Source organism: Cervus canadensis, chromosome 25, assembly GCF_019320065.1.
Source record: "Cervus canadensis isolate Bull #8, Minnesota chromosome 25, ASM1932006v1, whole genome shotgun sequence".
In the NCBI taxonomy this organism is placed as follows: domain Eukaryota; kingdom Metazoa; phylum Chordata; class Mammalia; order Artiodactyla; family Cervidae; genus Cervus; species Cervus canadensis.
Window position 1 is genome coordinate 16,483,671 of NC_057410.1, and position 16,419 is coordinate 16,500,089.

A 16,419-nucleotide genomic window follows, 5' to 3' on the forward strand; every position below is an offset into this window, starting at 1 on the left:
CTTTTCACTTTCAATTTCAACTTGCATGCTAACCTCAGTGCTCGGTATTTTTCTTTGATACTCTGCTTTCTCACTGCTTAAATCTAGAGGAGGGTGTGCTAGAATTGATTGTGACTCAATATATGCTCAGGGATCAAAAGATGTTAGTGCTGACTATGCACACTTCTTCTACAATATTTTACTATCTTAATTGCTTCCTGAGTCCCTCTTTAATAAGTTCAGTGGATTATTCTTACTTTGTTCCCTAACACCTAACACAGGATGTGGCACAAATTAAGTGCTCAGTAAATGCAGTAAGTCATGAACAATTTGTCCAGTTCAATGACATAATTGGTATGGGTGCCTAGGTGAAGGCACAAGACTAATGGGAATATTATGTGGAAATATGAATGATGGGATCTTGAAATTTGCCATTGAATTTTAGTTATTTCTATTTAGTGTTAAGAGGGTTCTTGACATAAGAATCTTGTCTATTGTTCACTATAAATTACATCTAAGATCCTTCTGCTTTCCAAATAAATTAATTTAATTCCTCCAGTTTCATAATGAGAACATTTTATGAAGAATCTGGCTTAACAGTGATGACAACCTTAAGTATGAAGCTAAGAGCCTACATTTGCTTAGCATTTTAATAACAATGTCATCTTCTCTACAGTTGTCCAGTGACCCATACCCATCCTAAGCTTTGAGAATGCGAGCTCTGTCATGCTCTGCACTAGTTAAGACAACTACTTAATTTAGGTGGATGAAGAACTTGGCTCTTTGCAGAAAGAAGGCAATATGTGAAGGAGAAGTCTGTTTCCTTATATGGCATTAGAATAAGATGCCTCCTTACCCCCAATTCGACTTGTGATTTTCTATGATTATCCCTAATCTAAGCAATCCCTTTAATTCCAGGACTTTCTGACTCCATCTAGACCAATGGTGGAGATAAAAGTGGGCCCAAAATGGTTTTACCACCCTCCTCCTTCATCTAAAAGGCAGACTTGGGATCATGTAGGTTTGAGTTGGTTTATCCATCCTCCACTTCTCAGAGTTTGAGCACAAAAGAATCACAGTCAGTAGAAAGGGAACAGATAGATTATCAGTCTAGTGGTAATTGTTTGAAAACTTTTGCCATCAAATGAACTGCCCAAGGCAAGTCTCTTAAGCAGTTTAACCTTAATTGCTTCCTTTAGTCTTTTTTTGAGAGGTTATTATTGCAACATTTTCCCTTCTAAAACATTGTTCCTACCAGGGGATATTTTGGAGTCTCCCTGCTATATAGAATGAGATGCTCAACCATTTTTCCCCTCACGAAACACTGCCATGTTACATTTAGGCAAAAAAAGAAAGAAAGAAACTCGAAACAGACTTCAAGATTTTTCCTTTTCTTATGATTTTTTCCCACGTAATTATATGTATTTTTCTATGTAGCTTCATTCGTTACCGAAGTTCGTGCCTCTCTATCTAGGCACTCACTGCTCCTAATATTTTGGCCTGTCAAATCTCCCAGAGCAGATGGTCCCTTCAGGAAAGCCCTGGAAAGTACTGGGTGTCTGGTTCTGCCTGGTCCCTCCCTCCCTCTTGGGGTCTCAGATGACAAGTCAACAAACCAGTTTCCTCCTCTTAGAGGTCACGGATCCAGTGGCTGCAGGGTTTGGTTCCAGGGACTGCAGAGACCCTTGCGGTTGGGTCTAGTAGCAGCTACCCTGTTCCGCAGCAAGACCTCGTCCTGGGATGAGTGACATCCCGTTTGTCCAATCAGAGGCGCGACTTTCTCTCTAGCGCCCGCCCCGCTTTCCTTGCCGCTCCAATAACCTCTCTAAAAGGCCCGGCTTGTGCTGTCAAGTAGCTGGGGCGGGCTCGGCCGAGGCGAGGAGGGGCGCCGGGAGGGGAGATGCGCTCCCAGGTGTTTGCGGCGGAAGTGGGAAACCTGTAGGTTATGGTCCAGCTGTGCCGCGCCGAGGCGAGCAGAAGCAGGGAACAGGTAGGAGGCAGGACTTTCCCTTCTTCGCAGAGAGAATAAAGAATGCGTATTTTCCTGCGGCTGTTGCCTCCCTTCCCCTTCCCCCAGCCCCGCCCCGCCCTCGTCACCCCCAGATCTCCTGCGGTCTCCGCAGCTCTCGTGGAGAAGGACGGCAGGAAGGGCTGGGTGGAGGGAGTGTCGTACCGGGGAGTGGGTGTGGGCTGCGGGAGCCCGGGGTGACGGGCAGGGCAGGCGGCAGTGCCTTGGGAAAGGGGACCAAGCCCCGTCTCCTCTCGTCAACTTTCCTCTCAGAGGCTGCGGCCGACACCGCGGGCGATGCGCCCAAGAGGTGCCAAGTCGACCGGGCGGGGGAGGGTCTGGGGGAGCAGACATGTCCGCAGCCGGTAACCCAGGTCTTCCTAAACTGAGATGAGCTTCTGCTCCTCCCCACGCCTGTCCGCACCCGCTTGTTTCCTCTCTCCTACCTTGCCTCCAGACTAGCACAACCCTGAAAAACTGGGAATGGTTGCGCTGAGAGGAAAAGGGACTTGTTTTCTCCCTGGCCCTTGGGGAGTGGGGGGGTTGGGGAAAAAACCTGCAACTCGAGGGGCATTTTCCAATTAATTACGTCTCCATTGAGAAGACATCAGTCCTTCTCCCCTCTCTGCGGCAGACTTGAGGAGGGGAGAGGCAGGGAATGCTTAGCCTCCTCTCTCCTAGCGTGGCGTTGTCTATCCTAGTTTCTAAAAGATGGGTTTATCCTGGGAGATTCCCAGAGAGTTAAGTAATTGTGCCAGGATGGGCTCCCAGGGGCTGCAAGGCAGCCTCCCTGGGTGACCACATCTGGGTAGTAGGTGTTGGCCCGATGCCGGTTCTTGCTAGAGTCAGATTGCTGGAATCAGTAAGCAGAAGAATTGCAGAGAAATTGGACCCTGCATCACTCTCGGTGGGTCAGATGACACCCTGCTTTGAAAATTACTCAAACATTCGGATGATGGGAAGAAGGAAGGTGGGAGAAGCTGTAACCTCTTGTTATTTATTCGTGCCACATCCAGCATGGGCATTTGTACATATACTTGTGTATACATATCTCCAAGGTGGAGCTATATATAGCTCCTGCACACCCAGCCCTGTTTGCCTGCTGCTGAGCAGGCTGACTTGGCCTTCTGAAGCAATCTGGAGACACTGAGTGGGAGGGGAAAGAGGGAATCAAATTCTCCATTGGGGGAAAAGCCAGAGAAGATGCACTCAGACTGAGGAAACCTTGCATGAAATAATATTTTCGTGTTGCCCATGAAGATAAATATTTCCAAATATTATTTTGAATACATTCTTGGAGTGCTATTTGATCTTCATCCATTTCCCTGCATTTTTCAGCTTCACAGTGTAGCTTATCAGCATGAAATGTAGCATACATATCAAATGAATATGAATCATATCTGGGATGCTTGTGCCTGTATGTTGATTGTTTGATGGTAAATTTATTTGGTAAGTTGCAGTTGACAGTATTTGGGAATCTGGGGGAATTGATCCACCCATTTTATAGGATATAAAACTAAGGGACCTTTAGAACCTCAGAAGGTAATTTTGATACATTTTTTGTACAAATTTTACTTCTAGATATGATATTTAAACTTGTGCTGCTGTTTTATCTCATATCTATTTGCAACTACATGGGCTTTCTTTGCATTTATTTCCCCATTGCCTGGAATTATTTAATTTTGGTGATAGCCTTTCCATTTTCTTAGATGAGAAAACTAAGATTTTTGAGGACAGAAGTTATTTGTTTAAGATCTTTCCCAAATCCACTATTTCAACCCTAATATTTGAAAACCTACTGTGAATTAATTGCATAGCAGTTTGCTATCAAATAGAATACTTCAGTGCCCCATGGCTTTTGGTCCTGGTAACAAAACTTGATCAATATTGATACCACTAACAGTATAGGCCGAGGTTGGATGGGAGGGGATATTGGCGGGAGAATGGATACACAGATATGTGTAGCTGAGTCCCCTTGCTGTCCTACCTGAAACTATCACAGCATTGTTTGTTTTTTTTTTTTAACTAAGTAAAGAAAAGTGTGGAATTTAATCTTTATTTACAGGACACTGCAAGATATGAAATTCCACACAGAAATAAGAAACCCATTGAGAGGATATCACAGCATTGTTAATCAGCTACACTCCAATATGAGATAAAAAGTTAAAGAAAAAACAGTATAGGCCAAGGTTATTCAGTTATTCAGACACTATCATTCTTTTGGTTTAATTATTTATTATTTGTATGTCTGATTTGTCTTCTAATTAGGCAGTATGTACTTTGTAGAAAAAGACCGTAACCCATATTTGTGTATACATCAAGATGGCCACAGTTCTAAGAAGGCTCAAAGATTCTTACTGAGGAAATATCATCATAAGGAATTGTTTGGATGAATGCAGCAGTGGTTTGGGGTAATCTATTAATTGGAGGCTCTGTGTTGGGAACTAATTTTGGAAACTTCTTTGACTCCATTATTCTTTCCATGGGGAGGAATGAATGACATGAGGCGTTTCTATATCCTTCCACAGAATGATTCTCTTTTCCAGTAGAGGTTCTGAAGATGTACACGTTATTCTATAGATCCTCTGATATCTTCTTCCGCTTGAGACAAAGTTGAAAAATAGATAATCCATCTTTCTCCATGCAAAACCTGCCATCCCACATGCCTTATTAAAAAAGAGATCAACAAGGGCCATCCATTTCTAATGATAAATTGGCCATTGTCTGTGTCATATCTAGAACTTATCCTCTCTAGGTCATCAGTTAGTCCTTCCTCAAGTCCAGTCTTCATTTTTTTTTTTTTTAGTGGTGCATTCATTTTATTCCCTTTTAATCTGCCATTTCTGCCATATTGTCCATCTCCTCCTTGAAATTGAGACAATAGCTGCTAGAAGAAGACATACAATTATACATTACAATTATAATGTACTTAGAGAAAACAATTTTTTTTTTTGCTTTCTGCCATCAATAATTATCATCCTTAAACGAGCTTTTAGCAAAGGATACTGCAGTTGTCTAGGCTTTTCTGATTTATGATCAGTTTTTTTTTCTTTTGTCTACTTCCAGATGCCCACCATCTATTCAGTAATTAATTTCATTTCTATTCTCAATCTAATTTGTATTTTTCTGTTTTCCTTAATACCAGTTTCATCTGTCATTGCATGGCTCCATTAGTGCAGTTATCAAATATCCCTGTGTATAAGTTTCTCTGCTTAAATCTGAGATGCCAAATATTATTATTGATATAATGTATTTTTAATGTTCCTTATTGATTCAACTCTGCTTTGAATCTTTCACTGTGCTTTGACTTTGTATCTTAAAGAGCACTGGCTTTGAAGCAAGAATACTTCAAAGTGGGTTCTGATCCTTAGAACAGGACATACCAGTTGTATGAACTTGGAAATATAGCAGGTGGAGGATGGGGCATTATTTCACTATGGTTGTCTGAATGACTTACTGTATAAAATTGTATTGAAAGAATATCCATTTACTATTAAATTTAAATGTTAAATTATAGCTTTTTATAGTTATAAGGAAATACAGGATCATTCAAGAAAAATTGGAAATAAAAGGTAGTTCCATCATGCACAGAGATCTACTATCAACCTCCTAGTTTTATTTTTATGAATATGCATACGTATTTTAAATTTACAGATCTGAATTTACAGTGAATATGCGTTTTGGCATTCAGCTTTTTTCTAGCATAATAACACACCATAAATATTCATTTATTTCATTTAATAGTCTTACTAACCATGTTCTTTTATGGCTGCCAGTTTTTTTGTAACAAAGCCTTTAGATAGTTTCCAGTTTTTCACACTTGCGGAAATGAACATAGATACTCATTACCTTTCAGATCATTTCTTTACTATAACTTCTTAGATGTTATTGGATCAAATGTATAAATATTTCCAGACTCCTAATGCTAATAACCAAATTGCTCTTACAAAAAAAAATGTGCACAAATTGATACTCAGTTTAAACTGATTGGCCATAATCACATTAACACTTGGTATTGTGGTTAAAACAACTGTGACTATTTTGGAGTCAAAATTATATATCTAGTCATTCTTTAAGTTGTGTCTCTATGATTTTGAATGAGTTTGACATATTTTCATTTCTCAAGCCTTTATCTTCTCTTTTATTTGTGGATTTTACTTGACTATTTCTCTATTGGGGTATTCATAGTTTCTTCATATAATAACAAGTCTGTTATATACTGTGAAATTTTTTCTCACCCTGTTTTTTTTCCCTTTTTTTATGTTGAACATACATAAATTTGTAAATTTATGTTTATAAACCTATTTAATCTATAAACCTATTTGCAGTGATATTTTTCATTGCTTTAAGGCCTATAAAACTTTCTGTTACCTGCAAAGAATTGAATATAACAACATGCATTTGACAGTGCTTTTGCTGAACTTTTTTCCTTCTTTGAAGTGGGATTTGGCTTATGTATATCATGTATCTCTGTGTGAAGTGGCTCCTGGGGATGTATAAAATACGCTCACAGTCTATTGAGATCCCATTATTATTTATGTGGCTTTCCCATGAAGTGAATAGTACCTTAATTCTTTCTGAGCTACTGTTGTCCATTTCAAAAGTGCCACAGGGCAGAATGTACTATGGAAGATATTAATGACCAGGTTACTCAGCCAGAGAAGGGCACATTGTTTGCACAATTATCTGAATGACTCAGACACTAAATCTGCTTTTGCCAGGATTATCCAGATGGTCCTTAATTCACTGGATAATTGCTCACCCCTGTACTTGATTTTGATGATGTAGACTTGACTGTGTCATTGCTTTTCCTGCATCCTTTTGTTTGTTGCTATTCTATAAGTGCTTCGGGTTTGTTACATTCATTTCTTTTCCTCAGAGGCCTTTTCTAAGGTCCTTGAGAGCACACATTTTAGAATTATTCAGAGCTTTGCTTGAGATCTAGCTCAGCCACTTACACACTGTGTGATTCAGGGCAAGTTACTTAATTTCTTTAAACCTTTGTTTCCTGTGTAGGAAATGAGGATATTCTGAGGATGTTCAGAGTTCAGGACCCCTACTTCAGTCCCACTCTCCTGTAGTCTTCTTAAGCAAATTCTCTGCGCTACTATCAGTTATCTTTCTGAAACCAATCTCAACAGGTACCTCCTCTGCTGAAAAATTTTTGATAGAGTTTTTTCTCTCTCTTTCTTAAATAACAAACTGCCTGAAGTTCTTTAAGTCTTTTTCTTAATTAAGGACCTAATGTCCTTTATTAAGTGATCCTTGTTTACTTCTCTAAATTCATTTTCCTCATCACTCCAGTTTCTTCCATCTCCAGTATTCCACAGTGCCAATCATATTATTAAACTTTTTGCATTTCCCCTTATTTATTATATTCTTTCTCTATTTTCCCAAACTCCACTTCCCCTCCATATTCTATTTCCGGCCAGACATTTTCTGTCTCCTTGTCTGCCATGTAGTTGGTCTGCCTCACCTCTTTAAGGCTCAGGTCAGCTGCCACAATCTTAAGGAAGACATTCCAAAATTTCCAGGCTAAGTTTTAACTCTTATTCAGTGCATTCATAACAACCTGTGGGTATCCTAACCATAGCACTTACAATACTGTATTATAGCTGACTATTTACTTGCTTGTTATCCCTATTGTAAACCCTTGAGGACAAGGCCAATGCCTTATTCCTGTTTGGGCCCAGTGAAGACACTGATGTATATTTCTGAAGAAATGAATTTGAAGAACATTAAGACTAAGCCCCTTTTAAAGATGTCGGAAGATTATTGATTTATATCTCTACATTGGAAATAAGAAATAAAACTAGAAGCTATGTCAATCTTCTTAATTTTTCAGTGATTGCTGTGTTTGTTGTATTATACAGCAAGACAGACAAAAAGAATCTTTTAATAAGTAATTTGTCAAGATAGGGCTTCCCTGATGACTCAGTTGGTAAAGAATCTACCTGCAATGCAGGAGACCCTGCTTTGATGCCTGGGTTGGAAAGATCTGGAGAAAGGATAGGTTACCCACTCCAGTATTCTTGGGCTTCCCTTGTAGATCAGCTGGTAAAGAATCTGCCTAAAATGCAGGAGACCTGGGTTCAATCCCTGGATTGGGAAGATCCCCTGGAGAAGGGAAAGGCTACTCGCTCCAGTATTCTGGCCTAGAGAATTCCATGGACTGTATAGTTCATGGGGTCACAAAGAGTTGGACATGACAGAGCAACTTTCACTCAATTGCTTGTCAAGATAAGGCATGCTTAGGACATTGAATAACTAACAAATTCTAAACCAGAGGTAATTCTTAATTCTCCTTTTTAGAAGAAGGAATAAATGTATAGTTACATGGATAATGTAGATATATAAATTTAGCTGTGTTTGAACTAAATACTGGTGAATTGAATGCTCTTTCTCTTCATTTAATAAAAAGCCTTTGATTGGTATGGACTCTGGAAGTTCATAAAGCATCAGTTCAGTTCAGTTCAGTTGCTCAGTCATGTCCGACTCTTTGTGACCCCATGGCCTGCAGCACTCCAGGCTTCCCTGTCCATCAACAACTCCCAGAGCTTTCTAACTCATGTCCATCAGGTTGTTGATGCCATCCAACGATCTCATCCTCTGCCATTCCCTTCCCCTCCTGCTTTCATCTTTCCCAGCATCAGGGTCTTTTCTAGTGAGTCAGTTCTTCTCATCAGGTGGCCAAAGTATTGGAGTTTCAGCTTCAACATCAGTCCTTCCAACGAATATTCAGGACTGATTTCCTTTAGGATAGACTGGTTAGATCTCCTTGCAGTCCAAGGACTCTCAAGAGTCTTCTCCAACACCACAGTTCAAAAGGATCAATTCTTCAGCACTCAGCTTTCTTTATAGTTCAACTCTCACATCCATACATGACTACTGGAAAAACCATACCTTTGACTAGATAGAACTTTGTTTGCAAAGTGATGTCTCTGCTTTTTAATATGCTGTCTAGATTGATCATAGCTTTCCTTCCAAGGAGCAAGCATCTTTTAATTTCATGGCTGCAGTCACCATCTGCAGTGATTTTGGAGCCCCCCAAAATAAAATCTCTCACTGTTTCCAATGTTTCTCCCTCTATATGCCATGAAGTGATGGGACCGGATGACATGATCTTAGTTTTCTGAATGTTGAGTTATAAGCTAACTTTTTCACTCTCCTCTTTCATTTTCATCAAGAAGCTCTTTAGTTCGTCTTCACTTTCTGCCAAGGGTGGTATCATCTGCATATCTGAGGTTATTGATATTTCTCCCTACAATCTTGATTCCAACTTGTGCTTTATCCAGTCCAACATTTCGAATGATGTACTCTGCATATAAGTTAAATAAGCAGGGTGACAATATACAGCCTTGACATACTCCTTTCCCAATTAGTAGCCACTCTGTTGTTCCATGTCCAGTTCTAACTGTTGCTTCTTGATCTGCATACAGATATCTCAAGAGGCAGGTCAGGTGGTCTGGTAATCCTATCTCTTGAAGAGTTTCCCACAGTTTGTTGTGACCCACACAGTCAACAGTGAAAGTTTTGGTGTAGTCAATGAAGCAGAAGTAGATGTTTTTCTGTAACTCTCTTGCTTTTTTGATGATCCAAGAAATGCTGGCAATTTTATCTCCGGTTCCTCTGCCTTTTCTAAATCCAGCTTGTACATCTGGAAGTTCACGGTTCACGTATAGTTTTAAGTCTGGTTTGGAGAATTTTGAGCATTACTTTGCTGTCGTGTGAGATGAGTGCAATTGTGCAGTAGTTTGAGCATTCTTTGGCATTGCCTTTCTTTGGGATTGGAATGAAAACTGACCTTTTCCAATCCTGTGGCCACTGCCGAGGTTTCTAGATTTGCTAGTATATTGAGTGCAGTACTTTCACAGCATCATCTTTCAGGATTTGAAAGAGCTCAACTGGAATTCCATCACCTTCCCTAGCTTTGTTCATAGTGATGCTTCCTAAGGCCCACTTGACTTTGCATTCCAGGATATCTGGCTCTATGTGAGTGATCACACCATCGTGGCTATCTGGGTTGTAAAGATCTTTTTGGTATAGTTCTTCTGTGTATTCCTGCCACCTCTTAATATCTTCTGCTTCTGTTAGGTCCATACCATTTCTGTTCTTTATTATGCCCATCTTTGCATGAAATGTTCCTTTGATATCTCTAATTTTCTTGAAGAGCTCTCTAGTCTTTCCCATTCTATTGTTTTCCTCAATTTCTTTACATGGATCACTGAGGAAGGCTTTCTTCTGTCTCCTTGCTATTCTTTGGAACTCTGCATTCAAATAAGTATATCTTTCCTTTTCTCCTTTGTTTTTCAAATCTCTTCTATTCATCACTATCTGGTGATGTCCACATGTAGTCTTGTCTTGTGTTGTTGGAAGAGGGTGTTTGCTATGATCAGTGCATTCTCTTGGCAAAACTCCATTTCTTCTGGGGGATTCTTGCTGACAGTAGTATATATCATGGTCATCTGAGTTAAATTCACCCATTCCAGTCCATTTTAGTTCACTGAATCCTAAAATGTCAGTGTTCACTCTTGTCATCTCCTGTTTGACCACTTCCAATATGCCTTGATTCATTGACCTAGCATTCCAGTTTCCTATGCAATATTGCTCTTTACAGCATTGGGCTTTACTTCCATCACCAGTCACATCCACCACTGGGTGTTGTTTTTGCTTTGGCTCTATCTCTTTATTCTTTTTGGAGTTATCTCTCCACTGATTTCCAGTAGCATATTGGGCACCTACCGACCTGGGGAGTTCATCTTTCAGTGATATAATGCATAACCTTGTTTGATCCTTTGCAACAATTCTGAAACTTAGATTGTAAAGTATGGTTATTCATTTTTACAGATGAAGAGACAAGCTCAGAGAAATAAGTAATTTGTCTAAGGTCATGTTAGGAGCAAATCTGGACAAGGGGTAAGGTAATCTTATTCATGCTTGCATGTTTGTTTTATCATGCTAGTCAGAACATCTCACAGAGAGGTGTGGACCATGATTTTTCCAAGTCAAGGACATTGGTCTTGATTGATATTAATAATCCACTGAGAGTCCTGGACAATTCAGTAAAAATTCACCTCACTAATATTTATATATAATTGTTACATTGTTTTTTAATAACCTGAGAGGTGACACACTGACAGTGATTTTTTTCAACATATTATAAGATCTTGTATTCATTTAATTGATCATTTAGAATACACACACATGTGCACACACATTTTTTTAAATATGCATATATATGTATTTATGTATATAAAACTTCAGAGTGTATTCCTTTTTATTTTTGATGACAAATATGACAAACTTTCTCTTATTTTTTTACTAGAATATTAAAATGCTTTTTCTAGATATTCTTAAGTAGACAATATCCAGTTTTTACATTTGGCTTAGCATATATGCTATACAATCTTGGAGAGTCAGATGAGTCATATATGTTTTTCAGAAATAGCACAAGGAATGAAACATTTTTATGAAAAATGAATGGTTACTTACTAGAGCACTCATCTAGCTGAATTTAAAGATTGAAAATACTGAAGTATGGGACAGCTTTTTTATTTGGTTATGCAGACAATGACTTCTGTAGAGTTGCACTTCAGTTATTAACAACAACCATTTTGAGTGCTCAGTCTGTGCTGGGCATTGTTTTAAATGTGTGGCATGTGATATCTCATAACTAACGAAACCCATGAGATGGATTTTACTTCTATTTTTTAACCATTTATAGATGAGAAAAATAGATATATTAAAAAAACTAGTGATTAGAGAAGCTAGAATTCTCATCCAGGTTAACGAACTCTTAAACCTAGACAATTCATCTGTGTGCTATTCTGCCTCTCCATGATACCTGGTTTTAGTATTTTAATTAGTCACAGTTTAAATTTCCTCCATTTTAGGTGACCTTCTATCCCTAGACTGTCACATGAATTTGACATCAACACAACAGATTAAGCCATTATGAATTGATATATGTTTTATTTATGGATATCTCATAAACAATATGGTCTTCTACTGAAGTGATTTGCATGGGGAAATTTTCAAAGCATAAACTGAGCAATTATAATATTCTATTTAAAAATTCATTATTTTAACTTTTTACTAAGTATCAGAATTTTTTTTGTGCTTTTCAGGCCTATTTTTCTTCATAACATTATAAACCATAAACAGTAATTCTATCCTAAGACATCTAATCTGATAGTATTTAATTGTCATGGTTACTAGTACAGATTTGCTATCTGTAACAGGCAAGATTGTCTACTGAGGTAATATAAACAATATTTGAAACATTATAGTTTGAAACTCAACTTATTTAATGTAACAAATTTATATCAGGTGAAAATACCTTTGCATATTATTTTTATGCATTAAACACAATATATTTTAACTAAAAATCTTTAAAAAATCTACTGGTTTGATTTACTGTATTTTTATTTTAGCTTTCATACCAACTCTTTTGGTGCTAGAAAATTAGCTCACTTTTTTTTCCCGCAAAATTATTTGGAATGATGATGAAACTAAGACATCTACTTTTAATAAAACATTGCATTGCTTTTATATAAAAAAAGAAAAAAATTGGATAGAGTAACAGAAATATAGAAAAGCACACAGAAAAAGAGTCATGAAATCAAGATTCAGGTCTGAATAAAGAACTTTGTCAGTACCCAACACCCCCTCTTCCAGCAATCATTACCACCTTGTTCTTCCACAAAAGTAATCACTAATTCTGACTTCAAGACCATAGAATTGTTTTTGCCTGTTTTTGAAATTTGTATAAACAGAATCATACCATATGTGACTTTTTTGTATCAAATTTCTTTTGCTCAGTCTTTTTGTTGAGATATATCCATGTTTTGAATGTAATAATAATTCATTTTTATTGTTCTATAAAATTCCATTGTACTCCAACATGGACCTATCTGTTCTACCTGTTAGATGTCTAGGTTATTTTCAGTTTTGTGTAATAGTTTTCCTATAATCATACATTCTTTTACATGCCTTTTGTAGTGCATGTATGTATATGCATTTTTGCTAAGATATACTTAAGAGAGTTGGACTGTGAAGAAAGCTGAGTGCCAAAAAATTGATGCTTTTGAACTGTGGTGTTGGAGAAGACTGTTGAGAGTCCCTTGGACTGCAAGGAGATCCAACCAGTCCATCCTAAAAGAGATCAGTCCTGGGTGTTCATTGGAAGGACTGACGCTGAGGCTGAAACTCCAGTACTTTGGCCACCTCATGTGAAGAGTTGACTCATTGGAAAAGACCCTGATGCTGGGAGGGATTGGGGCCAGGAGGAGAAGGGGATGACAGAGGATGAGATGGCTGGATGGCATCACCGACTCAATGGACATGAGCTTGAGTAAACTCCAGGAGTTGAACAGAGAGGCCTGGCGTGCTGCGATTCATGGGGTCGCAAAGATCGGACGTGACTGAACGACTGAACTGAACTGAATTGAACTGATACCTAAGATTAGTTTCCTGTGATTTTAGTTTTCAGTCAGTCTGCCCTCTGATGGAGAAGGGTAAGAGGCTTATGGAAGCTTCCTGATGGGAGAGACTGACTGAGGGGGAAATTGGGTCTTGTTCTGATGGGCAGGGGCCATGTTCAGTAAATCTTTTATCCAATTTTCTGTTGATGGATGGAACTGTGTTCCCTCCCTGTTACCTGGGGCCAAACTATGGTGGAGGTAATGAAGATAATGGTGACCTCCTTCAAACGGTCCCATGCGTGCACTTCTACACTCAGCGCCCCCAACCCACAGCAGGCCATCACTGACCCACACCTCCGCCGGAGACTCCGGGACACTTACGGGTAAGTCTGGGTCAGTCTCTTGTGGGGTCACTGCTCCTTTCTCCTGGGTCCTGGGGCACACAAGGTTCTGTTTGTGCCCTCCAAGAGACTATTTCCCAGTCCTGTGTAAGTTCTGGCAGCTCTATGGTGGGGTTAATGGCGACCGCCTGCACGAAGTCTTATGCCACACCCAGGTCTGCTGCACCCAGGGCCCCTGCCCCTGCGGCAGTCCACTGCTGACCCGGACCTCCTCAGGAGATGCTCAAACACAGTTGTGTCTCAGTCTCTGTGGGGTCTCTGGGTCCTGGTGCACACAAGGTTTGTTTGAGCCATCTGAGCATTTCTAGTGGGTATGGGGTTTGATTCTGAATGTGATTTTGCCCCTCCTACCATCTTTCTGGGGCTTCTCCTTTGTTCTTGGATGTGGGGTATCTCCTCACAGTTGCTTGAGTGCCGTGCAACCACTGCTCCAGCGCCTACCGTCTTGCTGGGGCCTCTCTGCCCTTGGACCCGGGGTATCTCCCCAAAGCTGCTTCTGCGCCACACAGCCTGTGCCTCAACAGATTTTTGTTATTTCCCTAAGCTTCCCTTCTTTGTCTATCAGTTTTATGCATCAACTTGGTGGGAGTCAGAAAGATCCAGCAAAGGAAACTCTAAAAAATCCAAGATGGATGGGTCATGGTGGAGAGTTCTAACAAAACGTGGTGAACTGGGGAAGGGAATGGCAAACTACTTCAGTATTCTTGCCTTGAGAACCCCATGAACAGTATGAAAAGGCAAAAAGATAGGACACTGAAAGATGGGCTCCCCAGATCCGTAGGTGCCCAATATGCTACTGGAAAGCAGTGGAGAGAGAACTCCAAAAAGAATAAAGAGATGGAGCCAAAGCAAAAACAATACCCAGTGGTGGATGTGACTGGTGATGGAAGTAAAGCCCAATGCTGTAAACAGCAGTATTGCATAGGAACCTGGAATGTTAGGTCGATGAATCAAGGCAAATTGGAAGTGGTCAAACAGGGGATGACAAGAGTGAACATTGACATTTTAGGATTCAGTGAACTAAAATGGACTGGAATGGGTGAATTTAACTCAGATGACCATGATATATACTACTGTCAGCAAGAATCCCCCAGAGGAAATGGAGTAGCCATCATAGTCAACAAGAGTCCAAAATGCAGTACTTGGATGCAATCTCAAAAACAACAGAATGATCTCTGTTCATTTCCAAGGCAAACCATTCAGTATCAGAGTAATCCAAGTCTGTGCCCCAACCAGTAATGCTGAAGAAGTTGGAGGTGAATGGTTCTATAAGGACCTACAAGACCTTCTAGAACTAACACCCAACAAAGATGTCCTTTTCATTATAGGGGACTGGAATGCCAAAGTAGGAAGTCAAGAGATATGTGGAGTAACAGGCAAATTTGGCCTTGGAGTATGAAGCGAAGCAGGTCAATGGCTAATAGAGTTTTGCCAAGAGAATGCACTGGTCATAGCAAACACCCTCCTCCAACAACACAAGAGAAGACTCTACACATGAACATCACCAGATGGTCAATACCAAAATCAGATTGATGATATTCTTTGCAGCCAAAGATGGAGAAGTTCTATACAGTCAGCAAAAACAAGACCGGGAGCTGACTGTGGCACAGACCATGACTCCTTATTGCCAAATTCAGGCTTAAATTGAAGAAAGCAGGGAAAACCACCATACCATTCAGGTATGACCTAAATCAAACCCCTTATGATTATACAGTGGAAGTGACAAATAGATTCAAGGGATTAGATCTGATAGACAGAATGCCTGAAGAACTATAGACAGAGGTTTGTGACATTGTCAGGAGGCAGGGATCAAGACCATCCCCAAGGAAAAGAAATGCAAAAAGGCAAAATAGTTGTCTGAGGAGGCCTTACAAATAGCTATGAAAAGAAGAGAAGTGAAAGACAAAGGAGAAAAGGAAAGATATACCCATTTGAATGCAGAGTTCCAAAGAATAACAAGGAGAGAGAAGAAAGCCTCAGTCAGTGATCCACGTAAAGAAATTGAGGAAAACAATAGAATGGGAAAGACTAGAGAGTGCTGAACATTTCATGTAAAGATGGGCACAATAAAGGACAAAAATGGTATAGACCTAACAGAAGCAGAATATATTAAGAGGTAGCAGGAATACACAGAAGAACTATACAAAAAAAAAATCTTCACGACCCAGATAATCATGATGGTTAGATCACCAACCTAGAGCCAGACATCCTGGAATGCAAAATCAAGTGGGCCTTAGGAAGCATCATTATGAGCAAAGCAGGTGGATGTGATAGAATTCCAGTTGAGCTATTTCAAATCCTAAAAGATGATGCTGTGAAAGTACTGCACTCAGTATGCCAGCAAATTTGGAAACCTCAGCAGTGGCCACAGGACTGGAAAAGGTCAGTTTTCATTCCAATGCCAAAGAGTGCTCAAACCACTGCACAAGTGCACTTATCTTACATGCTAGCAAAGTAATGCTCAAAATTCTCCAAGCCAGGCTTCAATAGTATGTGAACTGTGAACTTCCAGATGTTCAAGCTAGATTTAGAAAAGGTAAAGGAACCAGAGATCAAATTGCCAACATCTGTTGGATCATTGAAAAACCAAGAGAGTTCTGGAAAAACA

The 16,419-nt window shown here is 39.6% G+C and overlaps 1 protein-coding gene across 2 annotated transcripts in view; it reads left to right on the plus strand.

Annotated features, from left to right (window-relative positions):
- The first annotated feature begins 1,815 nt into the window (after positions 1-1,815).
- CNTN1 (contactin 1) overlaps positions 1,816-16,419 on the plus strand; it is a 390,272-nt gene continuing 375,668 nt past the window's right edge. The window contains exon 1 of one of the 2 annotated variants that reach the window (XM_043447015.1): positions 1,816-1,969. The gene's annotated coding sequence lies outside the window, so the exon portion shown is untranslated. The remainder of the gene's footprint in view (positions 1,970-16,419) is intronic. The other variant, XM_043447014.1, reaches the window with a different exon arrangement.